The sequence below is a fragment of the Monodon monoceros genome, unplaced genomic scaffold (genome assembly GCF_005190385.1).
Source record: "Monodon monoceros isolate NGI ecotype Baffin Bay Population unplaced genomic scaffold, NGI_Narwhal_1 Super_Scaffold_10, whole genome shotgun sequence".
Classification (NCBI taxonomy): domain Eukaryota; kingdom Metazoa; phylum Chordata; class Mammalia; order Artiodactyla; family Monodontidae; genus Monodon; species Monodon monoceros.
In genome coordinates this window covers 18,061,294-18,079,844 of record NW_021703766.1, presented here as the reverse complement: position 1 = coordinate 18,079,844, position 18,551 = coordinate 18,061,294, and the positions used below count along the sequence as shown (strand labels likewise).

General features: G+C 48.1%; 1 protein-coding gene and 1 long non-coding RNA gene across 3 annotated transcripts in view; one reads left to right on the top strand and one right to left on the bottom strand.

Moving 5' to 3' along the window:
- Positions 1-16,584, bottom strand: part of SMPD3 (sphingomyelin phosphodiesterase 3) — a 79,664-nt gene extending 63,080 nt beyond the window's left edge. The window contains exon 1 of one of the 2 annotated variants that reach the window (XM_029201670.1): positions 16,428-16,584. The gene's annotated coding sequence lies outside the window, so the exon portion shown is untranslated. The remainder of the gene's footprint in view (positions 1-16,427) is intronic. The other variant, XM_029201681.1, reaches the window with a different exon arrangement.
- Positions 16,585-16,983: 399 nt separating this feature from the next.
- LOC114904075 overlaps positions 16,984-18,551 on the top strand; it is a 56,680-nt gene continuing 55,112 nt past the window's right edge. Inside the window, exon 1 of the long non-coding RNA XR_003795845.1 lies at positions 16,984-17,653. This is a non-coding gene — a long non-coding RNA (uncharacterized LOC114904075). The remainder of the gene's footprint in view (positions 17,654-18,551) is intronic.

The window sequence follows — 18,551 nt, the reverse complement described above, 5'->3', positions numbered from 1 at the left end:
ACATTGGTGCATCCCCAATTATTTGTTACTGATGATAAACTAATAAAGTTTGGAACTAATTTACCAAAAAAACAAACAAGCAGAGATGCTGGGGGCTTTTCCTATCATCACTTCCATTTCAGTCACGTGCCTTCTGATGTTTCTAGAGTAGGAAGAGAAAGGATGTGGAGGTAGAGCTGCACTTATGGGAACAGTGGGATGGGACTCCCATCCATCATGTTCATGGGCTGGGGCGGGCAGGCTAAAAACCACTGATATGAGAAGAAGAATAACTGCTGTTTACTGAGCTCCTGCTTCAAGACAGACACTGTACTGGGCACTTTACATAAGGAAACGTGAGTCCCTTTATAACAGTGTTTTACAGTAGAGATGATTCTTTTCATGATTAAGAAGAGTTTGTGAATTAGAAAAGTTAAATGATTCACTAGAGGTGACTTCTCAGTATCTCTTCTCCAAAATCAGGTAGCTGCATAGTATTTCATGTAACCCTTTTTCTAAAAAGGGATCTCATGCATCTTTGCCTTTCAAAATAGAATGGTAACTGGATAGCAATCCAGACCTAGGAATGCAAGAGAAATTATATGGAATAATTTTAGAAAGTCTCTCTTAAGGTAATTTACTTTCCAGTGAGAGTATATACTTAGAGCTGAAATTGATAAGTATGTATATTTAGAATTAGTACTTAAGTTATTTTGGTCATTTTCAAAAGAAACTGTACCGTTAAATTAACATACCACATCAGTGGGCTAACAACCTGATCTCATCCTCACTCCTTTTGCTGGCAGATTAAAGACTAGGGTATTTAGAGACTTTCTACTCTGCCTGGAAAAGTCAGGAGTCCAGACCAGAAACCACTGACCAGCAAATCTCAGTGCTAGACCAGGATCTGTGCATTGAACTGGTGGCTAGATGTGTGTGGTGGGCAGAAGAGAATTTGAGGAACCTGGGGTGAGCACTCCAAGGGCCAGGGAAGCCAGGGCCTGGTTTTTTAAATTTGACTTTATTGTTTTTCTTGATTACTGCTACAACCATAATTCATAGTCCGATGAGTCAGAGCCATAGGTTTTGTTTTCAAATGGCCTAGAGAGGGCCTTGCTCAAGGTGATGATTTATTCTGATTCTTTCATGGGAACCTTCTTCTACATCTGACTGTGGATGATGAAATGCTCTCATGTCCACCCCTTGGGGCATCGCTGCTTCACACTCAATCCCTGCGCCCGACCATCATGTGTTCAGAGGGGCTTCAGTGACAGTTTCCTCTGAAGGCATGTCCACCATGCCTGCCCCCCATGTATGGGGTGACATCCAGTCTGCAGGCTGGTGTACACCCTTGAAACTTTGAGATGAGTTTGGAGCTAGGGATGAATTTGGGAGTCCTTGGCATATAGAGGGGAGCTACATCCCTCTACAAGAGTAGGTGAGGTCAGCAGGGGTGTGGGCACCTGGGGAAAGACTGGGATCTGTCTTGGGGCAACCATGCTTGAGCCGCCAGTAGATGGTGGAAGGGTTGAAAGGCACAGTAGAAGAGATGGGAGCTGAGTTGGGGAAACACAGTGCCCCAGGGCAAAGAAGCAGAGGGTTTCAAGGAGGGAGTGACCAGGAGGGCCTGTTGAAGCCAAGAGGCCCAGGCTGTGTGGAGCCTGCTGGGATTCCTCTTTGCTGCTTTTGTTTGTTAAATTTTACCCCAATCTTGGAAATTATAAATCCTATGCTGTGGGATGAGTCTTACCCTTTTTTTTTCTCACATGGTCATAGATTATTATATGATCATTAAAGAACATTTGGAAGAAAAAGTTGAAAGCAAAATTTTAAATACTTAATTTCCACCCTTTCTAAACACACCAAATGTTGACATTTTGGTATACTTTCTTTCAGTGGCTTTCAGTGGGTTTTCAGTGGTTTAGAGTTTTTTAAATTGCAATTATACTGTATTTATAAATTTGCACACAATTTAACATTTATACTACAAGCATTGATCTAGGATTGGTCTTTTAAAATATGGCAAACATCATTCAGACCGGTACAGAGTTCAGCACCCACCTTTTAATTCAATCGTCTTCATTATATTACTGCTTTCTGTTATATATATTTTGGCTACTTAACGTCAGGTACTGAGAGTAGTGTGTAAATTTATGCCCACAGCTGTCTTCATCTTGTATTTTTAATGGTAACGGGTTTTGCCTCAAGTATTTTGATGCTAAAATACTGAGTGTACAAATGTTCAGAACACTTATGCTTTCACAAATGCTCCTATGAATATAAAATTACCCTTTTTATCCTGCTTGACGCTGCTTATTGCCTTAAATTGTGCTTTGTCTGACAGAGCCACTCACGCTTTTTCTTTTGTTTGCATTTACCTAGTATAGCTTTGTCTACCCTGGAATCATTTTATTTTAGGTGAGTCTCTTGTATTAATTTAATCTGGGAACCTTTGTCTTCTAACAAGGGTATGGTAAATGCTTACGTTTATTGTCCTAATCATTTCGGGTGGCCTCTTGTCATCTTGTTTTGTGTTTTCTGCATTTCCTTTCTTTTGAGCCATAGCTGGTGATTTCTTTTACCTTCTGCAGTGATTAGGAAGGGAGACATCTTGTTTCTCACTCCACTGGTCTGCATTTTATTGCCTCCAATAAAGGTCTTAATTTGTCTCTGTGTTCGGTTTGTAAGCAGCTCTGCTTATCTCAGCCTGGCCCTTCTCATCTCCAGGAGGTGACATCCTCTGCAGAATGGCTTTAAAGGCCCTCTGTTGATTTCTTTGTTTGCTCACTCAGGGAAAGGAGGTGTCTCATGCTTCCTGCGAGATGGTGGGACCATCTAGGCTCTAGCCAGAGGGTGTGTGTGTGTGGCGATGGTGATGGGGGAAGGCAGGAATTGTCATTACCACTGCCCATGGAAGGCCCAGGAAGTGCCTGTTGGCCTTTGATTGAGGAAACTGGCCTGAGCAGACTCGGCCCAGCTGGCAGGGATAAGCTCTCTGCAGAGAGAGCGTCTCAGGGCTGAGGGACCAGAGTGAGGGTGGGTGGGGGATGGTGGGCCTGAGCTGGCAGGGTCCTGGTTCTGGCCTAGACAGGTGGTTCAGGGACTGTCAGTCTCAGGCGTGAAAATTCCTGGGCACATAAATTTTTTTTACATTCTTTTTTTTTTTTTAATTGAAGTATAGTTGATTTGCAATATGGTGGGCACATAAATTATTTTTAAATATGCTTGTTTTGGAACTCCCTGGCGGCCCAGTGGTTAGGACTCTGCACTTCCACTGCAGGGGGCACAGGTTCAATCCCTGGTTGGGGAACTAAGATCCCACATGCCGAGCAGCATGGCCAAAAAAATATGTGTGCGCGCGTGTGCGTGTGTGTGTATATGCTTATTTATTTATTTATTTATTTATTGGCTGTGTTGGGTCTTCATTGCTGTGTGCGGGCTTTCTCTAGTTGCAGCGAGCGGGAGCTACTCTTTGTTGCAGTGCATGGGCTTCTCATTGCGGTGGCTTCTCTTGTTGCAGAGCACGGGCTCTAGGCGCACGGGCTCAGTAGTTGTGGCACATGGGCTCAGTAGTTGTGGCGCACAGACTTAGTTGCTCTGTGGCATGTGGGATCTTCCCAGGCCAGGGCTCGAACCCATGTCTGCTGCCTTGGCAGGCGGATTCTTAACCACTGTGCCACCAGGGAAGTCCCTGTGTATGCTTTTTAAGACCTGTAAATGGAATTTCAGTGAGGGTTTTCTCAGGGCCTCCATTTGTCTACTGTCTTAACCAGGTATTGCTCCCATGTATTTTATATTAAAACTCTCTCTGTGGGGCAATTAACAGCTTTAAATGACTTATTTAAATTTAAGCACCTTTGGCATTTTTTTTCAGTTATGCAAGATAGTTGCTCTCTGTATCCCCTAACACGGAGGTGCCAGTTCTGGGGAGGGCAATGCCACAGCCACAGAGAGGGGAGGGTTGGGGCCTGGGAAAGGCAGGGTGGGGCTGCTTGGGGAGGACAGCCTGTCAAGGCCTAGGAAGGTCTCCAGAGGGAGACAGGCCAGGTGGAGCTTCACTGTTGTCTTTTTTTTTGCTTTTTCCAGCTTTATAGAGGTAATAATCACATAGAACATGTGTAGGTTTAAGGTGAACAATGTGATGATTTGATACATGTTTATATTGGGAAATGACTATCACAAGCCTTCATCTTTCGTAGGGCTTGAGAGGCAGAGGTGGGGCTGTGCTGCTGCCAGTGATCCTCTGCCTGACAGGGCCAAGGTTTTCCTAAGAGTGGCCACAGGTCAGAAGGAGCAGTGAGAAGCTGGTGAGAAGGGGCAGTGCATGCAGTGGTCAGAGCTTTGACAGGGCCAGCCTGGCTTCTGGGGAGGGTGGTGGGCCAAATAGCTACTCAGGAGAGCCAGACCATATCCACCAGACACCAAAGGCTGACACCTCACAAACACCAAGTTCCCTGGGGACCAGCACCTCAGCTGATCCTCTGGGAAGCCTTGGAACATTTAAGCCAGAATCGAGAGGTAACATCATCAGGGTCCAGACAAGCAGGTGTCAAGGAGACCTTGGGGCTGGGACAAAGCCACGCCTGGCCACTGGAGTCAAGGTCATCTCTCTAATCTCCCTCCTGTTCCAGACCCACATGGTCATGATGGCTACTGTCAAGCCCTTGGAGCACCAGATGAGGAAACTGAGGTCCAGAGATGTAGATGATATATCCAAGGTCACTCAACAGGCTGATTCCAATTCCTTAGAGTGTTTCAAAATATTTTGACCCATATGCTTTTCTTCTTCTATATGAGTTGGTGTAAACCCTCTGACTCAGATGTTAATGTCCAGACCTAACACATGCAAGTGTGTGTGTGTGTGTGTAATTCCCCCTGTTAGAGTTAGTCGTTCCTCTTCTGTGTTTCCAGTGCTCTCTGTTCATCCCTCCATCATACAATTTATCTTGCTGCACTGGAATTATCTGTCTGTGTATGTCCTCCTGACAGGAGTGAGTAGCTAAGGGCAGGGACTTTGTACTGTTCTTTGTATACAGTAGGCACACATGAATTTTGTTAGATGAATGTTGATGAATTCACAACTGTCCACTCACTATACATAGGTTACCATGGCTTGGCCCTATTAAATGTGCAATCCTTCTATGGTTGATTAATTAAAAATTATGTTCTTCTGAAGGTTAATAACTGAAAAACTATACTTTGCTTAGCATACTATGCCTGTGAGGAGCATAGCTGCTTGGGCCACACTGCTTCATGGTGCCTCTTGTGGCAGTGTGCTCTAATTGCAGGCAAAGGGTCTCAGGAGTGGGTCTTTCAAACAAAACATGTAAAGGAAAAACATTTTCACCAAATGTATGCAACAAGTTTCTGAAATACACCAGCCTCTGCTTCCATTGCCCTTACTCTGCTACCCCAGCATCAATAGCTGGAATCACAGCTGCTCAGATTTGACATGAGATAAGGTTGGCAATATTTCTAAGATCCCAATTTGGCTCACCTGCTGCGGCTACAGGTGAGGCAGCACCTATAAGGAAACAACATGAAGTGGCCATGTTCATTTTCACAATTCCTACTCTGTGCTCCATGTTCTGTTTTAGACTTGGCTAACCCCCTAAGGACAGGGACTGTGTCTCATTCACTTCTGTCTCTCCAGTGGTTGGTGCAGGGCTTAACACAGAGTAGGTGCCACGTGCTGTGCTGGGACTGTCTAAGAATTGGCGTGTCAGAGCCTTGGGGTTAGAATGATCTGGTAAAAGAGACCTGGCGGGAAAGCTGCTCTGAAGTAACCACAGCTCTACTTGCCGGTGCCCAACCATTCCAAACATCCATGCCTTTATTATTATTCTGATTTCTCAATTTGATTTTATTCTTCAGAAGTCACCATTCCACTCCATCGCATTCAGTGAGTGTGGACACACATTAATCATTACTGGGGTCAATGACCAGATGAGCCCTTAACATTCCATTACCAAGACAAGTGTTTGTCATTTCTCATTAGTATTATGTTTATAGTCACTAGGGACTTATCCCCGGACAACTTGTCAAAATCTGCCTGGCCTTGCCAACACGGGGCAAGTTTATCCTTCCAGAACTGTGGAGGGCATCTGGAACCCTCGCATGACTTTCCAAAGAAAACGCAGTGCAGCACCATGGTCTCTTTCATCTTCTATCATCTTGCACATCAAAACTTCCCCTTCACTCATCAAGGGACTCTTGCAGAGCTGTGAATATTACCTCCCCACTGCCTCACATCCTTCACAGAACTGCAGGTGCCTCTTGGAAGAAGTGCTGCATCTGTGTCCCTCTCCCTTCTTGCCTTTACTTTCCATTGTTATTAGAAGTGTAGCCATGGAGAGAAATCTGGTGGTCAGTGGTGACTGCAGCCCTGAGAAAAGATAGATTTTCCTTCTAATCAGACTAAGAAGACTGGGGTTTGGTTTCTAGTCCCTGCAGTCTGCAGAACAAACTCAAGATGGCAAGTCCAGAAAAATCCCCTTTTGTGAGACAAGCTCTCTGCACGGGGGGCGGGGGTCACTGATTGATAGGTGCTGCATCCGGAATGGGCTGTGGGATTTGCAGTGACCCTGACTCAGGCCCTCACAGCAGCCACTCTGGGAGGCAGCCACTCAGGGACATTGCTGGAGAATCACAGACCAAAGGATAACACTGCCTGCCTCCTGGAGCACAGAGAAAAGGTCTCAGTCCAGGGGCAAGCCTCTGCCTCCTCCCTCACAGAAAAAGCCCTCCTAAGCTTTTTGCCTGGATTTGGGCACTGCGGCTGTGCTTGGCATCTGTGCCTCTTGGCAACTCGTGCTGCCTGCCGCTTGACACAGGCAGCCATCCTCGTAGCAGACCTCCCAGCCTTCTCCTGCCTAGAGCTTTTGTGAAGACCAAATGAGAGAAAAGTCCATGCATGTTCTCTAAAGAGCAAAGAGCACTGGTAGGAATGCTGGATGGCTGTGCTGTCTGGCCACGCCCTCCACAAGCTCTGGCTTTGGGTATGCTTGATGAGCACGTTCCACATGGCAACAAAATGCCCCAATTCAGTGAGATACCTCAAATTGGTAGTTTCAGATTTTACATTCCTTTCTTTGCATATGAACTTTTTTTTGGCCAAAAATTGTTAGCCACAGGTTTTCTAAACCCTTCTTACCAAACATCTATTTCCTACTGAAACTCTCTTCTCCATTTCAGGGTCCCCAGAATACACCACTGGCATACCCAGCCTTGTTCATTTGGTCACAACTTTTCCCTGCCTTCCCTCCCCACCCTACTGACCCTTCAGAGCCTCTTCATATTGTACCCACCTTTTTTTTTTCTTTATAAATTTGTTTGTTTTTATTTTCGGCTGTGTTGGGTCTTTGTTGCTGTTCCCCGGGCTTCCTCTAGTTGCAGCGAGCAGGGGCTACTCTTCATTGCGGTGCACAGGCTTCTCATTGCGGTGGCTTCTCTTGTTGCAGAGCATGGGCTCTAGAGCGCAGGCTTAGTAGTTGTGGCGCATGGGCTTAGTTGCTCCGCGGCATGTGGGATCTTCCTGGACCAGGGATTGAACCCGTGTCCCCTGCGTTGGCAGGAGGATTCTTAACCACTGCACCACCAGGGAAGCCCTGTACACACCCTTGAAGACCAAGCAGAAGACCTCTCTACAAGCTGACCCACAAATCACCTCGCCCTCCTTCTAAAGAAGTTATTGGGTTCCTGCTGATCTTGAACCATGAGGCAGTAATCACAGTGGTTAAGAGCAGGCTCTGCAGTCAGCTTGCCCACCTCTTACTGCTTGTGTGACCTTGGGCAAGTTACTTGAAGTTCCTGGGCATTGCTTTCCTCAGCTATAAAATAGGGATAATAACATGTGCTCTTTTATGCATATAAAGGGCTGAGCACAACGCCTGATGCACCGTAAGCACTCAGTAAAGGAGAGCTAGTATTAATCCTAAGAATTTTCTTTATATGTTGCCATGTAAGGCCATAACAACGCAGGAAAAGTAGATTTAATTGTCCCAGATGAGGAAAATGAAACTCAGAAAGGTTAAAGCACTTGCCCAAGGCCACACATTTGGTGATGAAGCTGAGATTCAGAGTCAATTCTATCTGGTTGGGATCAACAGCTTTCCCACCGCCATAGCCGACCCACCTTAATAGGCCTCCTGTTATTACATCAGCCCGTCTTCCTTGGTTTACCCTTCACGTGGGCATTGCTCCTCTACCCAGCCAGACCCTGGGGTCCTCTGGAGCAAGGTTTCTCAAAACACCGCCACCCTAGCTATGTACCATTCAGTATCTGTTGAGTGAACAAAAGAGTGAATGGGGCTTCCCTGGTGGCGCAGTGGTTGAGAGTCCGCCTGCTGATGCAGGGGACGCGGGCTCGTGCCCCGGTCTGGGAGGATCCCACATGCCGCGGAGCGGCTGGGCCCGTGAGCCATGGCTGCTGAGCCTGCGCGTCCGGAGCCTATGCTCCGCAAAGGGAGAGGCCACAACAGTGAGAGGCCCGCATACAGAAAAAAAAAAAAAAAAAGAGTGAATGGATGGGGGACTTCCCTAGTGGCTCAGTGGTTAAGAATCCGCCTGCCAATGCAGGGGACACGGGTTCGAGCCCTGGTCCAGGAAGATCCCACATGCCGCGGAGCAACTAAGCCCGTGTGCCACAACTACTGAGCCTGCGCTCTAGAGCCCACAAGCCACAACTACTGAAGCCCGCGCGCCTAAAGCCCGCTCTCCGCAACGAGAGAAGCCACTGCAATAAGAAGCCCGCGCACCGCAACAAGGAGTAGCTCCCACTCAACGCAATTAGAGGAAGCCCGTGTGCAGCAACGAAGACCCAATGCAGCCATAAATAAATTTATTTTTTTAAAAAAGAGCGAATGGATGGGAAAAATGCATTTCAAGACCAGAATCTATCCCCAAATAACCTAGCCCTGGTACTTAAGTCCCTGGAAGTCAGGGGCCTCTCAGCAGAACCAGGGGCCATCCCACCTCCAGGCTCTTCCCCACTTCAACTCACCCACCACACTGACCCAGGATATCTGACCATGTTTCTCTCCTTCTAAAGCACTTCCAGGGATTTCTGCACTTCCTGTGGGACTAGTCTCTAGAAAGGAGTTTGGTTTCAACGTGCTCTGTTAACATAAGTCTTCACTGAGCTTAACATGTATTTCTTTGATCTAGAAGGCAAACTTTTGGAAAAAAAGATGGTCAAGAATAGCAATGATGTGCTCCCTCAGAGCTGTGCAGTAAAGGGACCATGGCCACGTTCTCCTCGGGCTACGGTTTCTTTATTTATGTCCCTTTATTTTTAAAGTAAAACTGCATGTAAAGTGCTCTAAACACCAAGATGAGAATGCAGAACTTCAGGATAAACATGACAGAATGATGCCTGTTTTGCTGCTTGCCTCATTGTCCCAGAGAAAGAACCTCACGTGTGTTGATGGGACAGAGGAGAACATGAAAGATGCTGAGGTGTGCCCAAAGTTACTGAGACCCTACGTTTTGGTGTAGACACAATCAAATGAAACTGTCCTTTAAGCCTCCTCAGGGAACAAGCAAAGATGGGGGGTGAGGCAGTAGAATTGTAGAGAAGACCATGGAGATTCTGAACAGAAACTTTTCTATTAAAGAACACCTGAAATCCCATTTAGTCATAGCTACCATTTTTTGAGCGCTCAAGACTGCATAACTTGATCAAGGCCAACGGGTGGCAGAGTGGCTTTGACCTCGTGTATGTCCAACTCCTATCCAGCATCTTTCTCCTAAAGCACAAGGCTCTCATTTCCCCGAGGAATCGTGGAGTCCAAGAGACTTAGAGCTCTTGGGTCATCTGTTGTAAGTACCCTCTAATCATCCTCTTCCTCAACTCATTAGCAGAGGTCAAGACCTGTGCATAATTCGGTTAGCTCATTTGTTTATTCATCATATGCTTATAGAAATGGCTTGAAATCTTTCCTCAGTATCCTTATCTGCAAAAAAATTTGGCCCACATCAAGGTAATTCATGAGCTTATACTTACAAGTGTTTTCAATCATGTTTTAACTAGTAGTAAATCTTTTGTTTGATTTATCTGAAAATTGTTGTCCTTCCTCTTGCCCCTGTCTTGTAAGATTCTGTAAGCTCCCTCTGATAACAAGAGCAGCTAAGTAAAGATAAACAAGTGAAATTAATTTTAATAATATTGTTTATTTAACCTAATGTATCCAAAATGTTATTTTATCCAAAACATTATTAATGAGCTATTTTATATTTTTATACTAATTTTTCAAAATCTGGTGTATATTTTATACTTACAGCACATCTCAGTTCAGACTAGTCATATCTCAAGTGCTCAACAGCCACATATGGGTATTATATTGGAAACAGATATAAATAGGCGTTCTTCTTTTCCTATTTCATCTGTTTCTATTTCAACTTTAGGTTTTGCATTAGGATTGGATCATAAAAGGCTATGTTAATGGAAATGTGCCCTTTGGACAATTTAATAAACATAGCAGCGGTTTAGGACAGTGGAAAGAACATACCTTAGGAGTTATAAAACCTGGGTTCTAATCCTCAGCTAACTGGGCAACCCTCAACTTCCCTCAGCCTCTTTCCTCATGTTAAAAAAGAGATGATGGCTTATGATTATTAAGCTTCTCTTATAGCACACACCATTTTCAGGGTTTCTGCAGCTGTTTGCTCTTTCCAGTCAAAATTTTTGTATGACAGTGCTTATCCCAAGTTGGAGTAGTGTTCCCTGTGCCCAGTTCTGTGCCTGGCACACTGCAGGAACAAGAAATGTTTGTTGAATGAATGAAAATCCAGTTCTTTGAGGGATCCTGGGGCCTCTCAGTTTTTGCAGAATAACTATAGCAGCCTTAGCAATTAATTACATTTTCATTTCCTTTCTCATATTAGCCTAAAGTGCTGACAATCTAAGCTTTCTGAAGGGTAATAGCCAGGATCAGAAACCATTTCCCGATCCTGTTAGCAAAAGAGCTGGTGCTCAGCTATAGGCATGACTGCCTAGAGACCCCCGCAAAGGGCCTCCCTCTTGTTACATGCTGTTCTTATGCTGAGGAGAGTTAATTAATGACTCTAAATAAGAAAACAATCAAATCTGTCTGCAGTCATATGAGTCAGAGCAGACCCAGATGGGGAGCTGGTCCTTGGCCTCCAAATGCCCTCGGGAAAAGCAATAGCAATCTTTGCTCCATACGTCAAGAGCCTTGCAAAATCCCAACCTACAAGGGAAAGGAATTGCTCAAAATGGATTGGAGCCCCAGCATGATGTGAAGCAGTTTCTTAAAAGGCCAGGCCCCCTGCCTGGGTGTTAAGCACACTGAGGTATAGGGAGAGGAGAAAAAGCACAATTCTATTTCTCTCTACTCTCTTTAGACACCCAAACCTATAGCAACTGCATGGGGAGTTCTCAGGCACAGGCCTCCTGTGTGTGTGTGTGGCAAGATTGGGGCAGTTGACACTGCCACCCTGGGAGGACTGGAGAATATGTGGCTTAAAGCACATCAAGCTCCAAACCTGGCCACCTTCAGGACTTCCGTGGCCACATATGAAGGTGGAACATTGGTTATGACGGCGTGAGGGTGGAAATGTGATGTTTCCCTGAGATTAGTTGAGGCTCACAACAGTGAAAACTATTATTTTGGTGTTAGAAGCTTTGCTGTGAAAAATCTGAGAGAGGGAATAGGTGGAAGGAGCCTCTTAACAATATCCAAGTGTCCTCAGCATTGGAACAGGATGCTAGCAGATAAAGATAAGCCCGTTTCTTTAGCTCTATATGTACTCTGTTGAATAATAACAACATCCTCATTTTTTTTCCCTCTCTCTCTATCCTTGCAAGCTTGGCTTCCCGTGAAACTGTTCCACTCTGGAAAAACCCTGGACCACTGGCCATGAGGGTCATATACTCACCTTTCCCCTTCTTTGGTAATCAAGTTCAGGTAACAAGCCCTTTGTCAGGATAAGATGTGAAGTATGTGGCAATACCCTTGCTCAATTTGAAAGGACTCCTTGTGATTTATGTCTGAATCTTAGTTGGTCCCCAATCCCATTACTCTAAAATTTGGTTAGAATCTCAGAGAAGACAGTACAATACTTCAATTTTTCTTCTACAATAGCAGTAGGAAAAAAAATAGTGGTCAGGAGGAGTCTTTGGAGTCTAAGATATCCAGGCTGGAGCATAAACGCTGCTCCTTCTGACCTGTATAACCATGGACAAACCCCTTTCCTCTCAAAGTTTCATTTCCTCATCTTGAAAGTGGAAGTAACACCACCACCCACATCATAGGACTGTGAGGATTAAATACATCCTTACATGTGAAGAGCCTGACTCAGAAATGTTTCCTCTTATTATTAGCTTGTAATTCTTTAAATAGGGATCGCTGATGGGTTCATTCGAAGTGATGCAGTAGATCGTCTACAGCTATGTTTTCTCCTGTTCCATTCTGTGATGAGCTTTGGGGAAGTCCTCACAGAGGCCGTGGTCCTCAGAGCTTGCTTCTACTCCATGCCCTAAAATTCTCCCTTTCCACTAGGCGGGGCTGGGGCCAGTGCTCCAGGACCTTGGACAGCTCTACACCCTAGGGACTGCTGGGCGGCCTGAGGGAGCAGGAAGCACTTGGGGGATTTTCCCAGAAGGGCTGCATTAGTGTGGGGATTTAGGAATCCCAAAAGCCGCAGTCTCATTCCCAGCCTGTGTACCACTTGAATGCATGCAGAGATTCTTCAACACAACCAGCCCTCCTGGAAAATTCTGAGGAGCCTCTCCTCAGAAACTCCATCCATAGGAGTTACCGAATCTTCAGGGCCTTTCCTTCTCTCCTATGAATTCCAAGGATTTTTTCTTTTTTGAGCCCAAGAAGAACAGAAATACTACCCACAACTTCCTGTATCTGCTGATTTTTAATATGTTCGGCTTCAGTACAAGGATTAAACATTCTTGATTAACCTCAAGTGAAAGTAATAATGTATGAGTATGAAGAAAGGCTTTAGAAGACAGAGATTCACGTATGAATTTTAAAAAACAATGTTATTGCCTGTATGTGATGTTAAGCGACATTCTCTAATTAGGATAAGCAGGTAGTCCAATTTATGAGATAATTTAGCTTTTCACTCTCCAGTGCAGAACACAACATGCATATGCAGTCACCTTCCAAACAGGCAAGGAGGAGATTAAGTCCTATTTTTACTTTATGATACTGAGTCATGTAGTTCAATGAAAATCACATGGATGCCAAAGTAAGAACAATACCAGGTATTTAAATATCTCTTTTCCTTTAAGGAGCTCTAAAGAGTTTGTGGCTGCATGAAATCACTTCAGAGCAACACCAGGAGAGGAGACACATGTCATCAGGTGGGCATTTAAGACTGAGCACATCTCATCCATCTCCCCTGCTCCCATCATTAGGCCTGGAGGAGACAGTGTTTCCCAGTTCTTTGCATTTAGAAATAGACTCCTGATATCTGCATTTTCAGGGCCGTATTGTTGATGAGAAAAAGAAAGCGTATGTTTAAAAAATATGTTTTTGACTAATAATGAGGAAGAGGGGAGGATAAAAGTAGAATAGGAAGAAAAAGGAGAAAGGAATTGAAGAAGGAGAGGAAAAGACAGGAAATATACTTAAATCTCCCTGAGCTTGATGAATGTTTTTCATGCTTTTTTCTCTTAAACAAATTTGATGCCCACCCTCAACTGGATGAAAACTTGAACAAACGTCTTTAGGCCCTCTTTAAATATTTCCATATAGGCGAGAACAGTGGCAGTTCCATTGCTTGAAGGAACTGCAGACAAGAACATCGACTCAGGACTCCAAAAGCAGACAAGTAGCCCCCAAATGGTTTTTACCTAACAATGCCCACACCCACCTTGAGCTTTCACACCGTGGGGGAGTGTTAGTTGCCAAATTTCAAATTGGTTTCACTTCTGCCCAGCAGAGGTCGCTGTGGATACTTGTGGAGACTGGACCGGGCAGGGCTGGGCTGGATGGTGGCTCTGGTAACTGTTCTTCCTGTGGTTCCATTGGCCACTGTCTAGCCCCTCATCATACAGGAAAGGAGTCTCTGGTGACAGCACCTTTGCTGTCAAAGTGCTATGAAACTGAGGTCACTTGGTGGGAGTGGGCAGGTCTGGGAGGGCTGTCCTCATCCTCCTGGGATATCTACCCATAGTGATATATCTGTGTCACGTTCGTGCCCTCTCCATGAGTGTACCTGGTATTACTGAGAGGCCACCGTCACTGACCAGCAACTCCAGCCCCATGGTCCTTCCAGATAGAGGCCAAAGTGACAAAAGTTGTCTTGCCACACAATCTTGCACCCACCTCTGCTGTTGAGCTCCCCAAGCCCCACTTGTCAGCCCATGATGGTGGGGGGCAGAATTCTGGTCCTTAGGGCAGCCTTTTACAGCAGGATACGGTTTCTGAGGGATGGGAAGGGCAGAACCCTGGTGAGGATATTAGGGTCAGACCCAAATCACCAGAAGGGCTGAAGAGAGCTCCACATACTTGTGAGATTCCACTTTCTGCGCCACACCGCATGCACATGATCTGAAGCTACCTCCACCCTGAGGGCATCCCCTGGGACCCTAGGTCATTACTGCAGCTTGAGGGTTGAAGGGGTGACTACCCTGCCCCACCCCCGCCCCCATCCAAGGCCAGCAGTAATTGATTCTTTTCACACACATCCGGCCAGATGCACAAGGGACACACACATGAACACTGGAGCACCCATTGGCACCTCACCCGGGCATACACATTCACACTCTGACCCGCACCCTCACCCATATAAACACACTGTGGCACATACAAATACACTCGAATCCTGGAACCAAATTTGACCTAACACGGCTGATGGAGCAGGGTTGGGGGGTCCAGGCAGGATGCCCTTACGGCCCCTGGCCCACTCATGCCTCCTGAACCCTGGGCCCCTCCTCGAGAGGCGGAGCCCCTGGCTTGTCCACGTTCTCGTGGTCACAGGTCTTGGAACGCCGCACAGAAGGGACCCTGGCTACCATCGCACACACGGCATCCTGGGTGCTGGACCGGCGAGGGTGGTGGTGTGCAGGGAAGAAGGGTGTGGGGCATAATGCCCTGCCCGGCGCAGCCGCCTCCTCCCTTGGGATTTTCCATCTCGGCTCGCGCGGGCCCGGGAGGAGCGAGCGCGCTTTGTCTCCCGCCTGGTTTCTGGCACGTTTCCGCAGAAGCTCCCCGCGCCGCGCCCGAAGCCTCCCCCACCCCCCACTCCCCTGGCCGCGCCCCCCGCCCAGCCAGTGGCGCAGGCCCGCCAGTGCGGCGACCGCGGCTTTGTCCTCTCGCGGATGCCGGGGCCAAGCGCGAAAGCCCTGCGCCCGGAGCGGCCGCCGCATAGCCAGGACACAGGTCTCGGCAGCGGGGTCTGAGGCGCACCCCGCGCCGAGCAGAACAGCCCGAGGGTCTATGGGCGCGGGGGGCGTCTGCTTGGAGCTCCAGGGCGCTTGAGAGGGGGACTAGGCCTGTCCCACCCAGCATGTGCCCATCCAGGTCTGGCTCCCCTCTGCGGTTCAGCAGCCAGGGTCTCCGGGGTGGGGCGGGGCGGGGAGGGGAGGGTCGTCTCGACTTAGGGTCCCTGGCCTGGATCCAGTTAGAGGGCCAAGTCGATAAGGCCCGGGAGCGGAGAGGTCGGGAGGGGTTCTTCAATCCCTTTTACTTTTCCCCATCGCACACCCCACACCCAGGCCACCCCGACCTTAGGCACGGGGCCCAGATCGCAGAGGACCCGGAGAATCCGTCAGGGCTCTCCTGTACCGGCGACTCCTAACAGGGTGGGGAGGGGTCTCCCGGCCTTTGCCCCTCACATCCCATTCCCGCCTACCCCCCCATAACCTAGGCGGGTCCAGTTGGGAGGGGGAAGAGTCGTCTGGCTCCATCTTCATCCCGTCCCCCCTTTTCACAAAACCCTAGGCTTCGGGAGAGGGGTGGGTACGAGGAAGGGTCTTCCTGACATCCCCAAACAGCCCTTCCTCAGGAGGGTCTGAGCGGAGGAGGAGGAATACCGCGGTTTCATCCATCACATCCAGACCCTCTTTGTAAGCTCAAGCAGCCGAGGCGTGGGGAAGGGTCCTCCTGCCTCCGATTCTTTCATCCCGGAACACTCCCTGCCATCCTCAATAATCCAAGCAGCCTCGACTTCAGGCACAGGCGGAGGGAGGCTCCAAGCTCTCAACGCCCTCTCAAGAGAGATGGTGGGGTAGGTCCCCAGCCCTCGCCCCTCACGCTTAAGAGCCTCCTCCACCATAAGACAAAAACTAACCAAAGCTGCTCCGACCTCAGGCGCCGGGGCCACAGGGAGGCCCACGAGGGGTCAGTCAGCAGCTCTCCGGGACAGATGGTCTTGAGGGCGGTGAGGTCCCATCAACTCCCCAGGCCCTCTAACGCCTCAATTCATTCCTTCCTCAATAAAACAAAAGCGAATCCAGCAGCACCGACCTCAGAGATGCGGAAGGGCGGTCGGCGCCCGGCAGCGCATCCAGCTCCTCCGGGCTCCTCACGGCTTCGGCTTCCAGGCGGAGGGCTCTCGACGCGGGGCGGCGGCGGCGGCGGCGGCGGCGGCAGAGAAGGCTGAGACCGCTCCTCTTCGCTCCGGAGCCTCCCTCGGACTCAGCACCTGGAGCGGCGAACAGCTCCGCGCCTCATTCCGCTGACCCCGCCTCCTCCGTGCCTCCGTAGCCAATAGAGACCCGAGCCCCGCCCAGGGGTCGCCCATTGGGGGGGGCACATCTCCCCTCCCTTCGGCCCCGCCCGCGGGTTCTTCTGTCTCTCTTGCTAGACCAAATCCCCGAGAGCCCGCCGGTGTTTTCGTACAGCCTTCTGGAACTTGTAGTCCTTTAAGGACGCGGAGTGGGCTCATGTCTTGGGCAGATAATGAGAGATAGACTGCATTTCCCAGGGTGCATTGACAAAACAGAGGCGCTGAGGAGGGCGGGAGGACTGTTTCTATAGCAAAGGCGACTGGTTGGGGACGGCTGACGGAGTAATGGGGCAGGCCGCCGGACCCTCGAAGGATTGTGCGTGACTTCGGGCAGCCTCCTTTGGGAGGCCGTTTCCATTCTCTTTTCACCTCGGTCCCCACCCCGGGACTCTGGGCCTCAGTTTTCTTATCTGGAAAGAAGGGCGTGGAGTCGTCTCCCCGCCCACACTCCGCGGTGTTAGGGCAAACCGAGGGCGAGCTGCCCAGCAAAGGTGAGAGAGGATGGAGACTTTCGGCTTGAGAGTGGAAGGGGCGCATTCTGAACTTTATCCCTTTGTTTTTGCCTCTGTCTTGTCATAGAGGAGCGCTTTGTTTTTGGTCATTTTCCTTGGGCCATCAAGGCCTTCTCATCCCGGATTCTGACCTCCTTCACGCCACGCCCCGTACCGCAGCGTCTCCCACAGCGTAGCCAGAGGGCGCTTCTGCTTAAAACCCTTCACCAGTCTTCCCATTGCCTCCGGAATTAAACCCACATTCCTCAGTGTCAATCTAAAGGCCCTTCGAGATCTGGACTCCACCTTCTTGCAACACTCTGAACTTCTCTGGAAGCTGGGAAGCCTTAATCAATTGTTCTCTCACGTGGGTCCCTCCACCCTGCACTCAGCTAATGCCTCACACTCTTCAAGCCCCAGCCTAGACGCTGCCTCCTCAGTGAAGCCTTCCCAGATGCCCGGCTCCATATGAGGTACCTCACCTTGTTTTTGAGCAGCACCCTCTACTTCCCCCATTCTACTTATGTATTTGAGTATCTGTCTTCCATATCAGATTATAAGATCCACAGAGCAGGGACCGTGTCTATATTATTCACACTTACAGTCTAGTGCCTGTAGTGTCTGTTGCATGGTACGTACTTAATAGATATTTGTTGAATTGAAAATGAATGTATTGTAATTGAATTTCGCATGATCTTGATCTCCTGTGGTTAGGCATTTCCCATTGCTGAAAGTCTTCAACTAGAGGGATACCACCGCCTTGAAGAAATGTTTATGTTATTCAAACAATGGATTGAAATTTTGCCTGAGTGCTTTGAGGGCCTTTCCAGTCCTGTGACGCAAGGGAGTGATGGATTCATGTCTATCATTCCTTGGAAGTTCTGTCAGTTCTCCCCTAAATGTCATCAATTCTTCATGTTCCTCTATTTCTAGCTGTTGGCCCTTCTTCTTTCTGTGCCTAAACACCCTACCTCCCACTCCCTTTCTGGGAAAGATCTTTTGCTCCTGTCAGTTATGGAGTAAAGGCAGTCTGAGATCCCTGCCCTTCTTTCAGCCCTCTGCTCAGCATCATAGGGCCCTGGTGGTGATATCCCACCTTGCTAGGTAGCATCTTTTCTGATACTTTTTCTACTCAGGGCCCTGGTGTTGGCCAGATGGTCCAGTTAATCCCACACATGCTTCATATGTCACCACATCCAGACATTCTGGATATATCTTAGCTAAAGCATTCTTGGGAGAATGCCTTAATAAATGGGAATAGTTAATTCGTGGCCAAAGAAGTAACCAGGGAGGCTATTACCCTGAACCTGATTCAAACCAAAAAGACAGAGCCTGAGAAAGCAACCCTGCCATCCTTGCGCTGATGACATC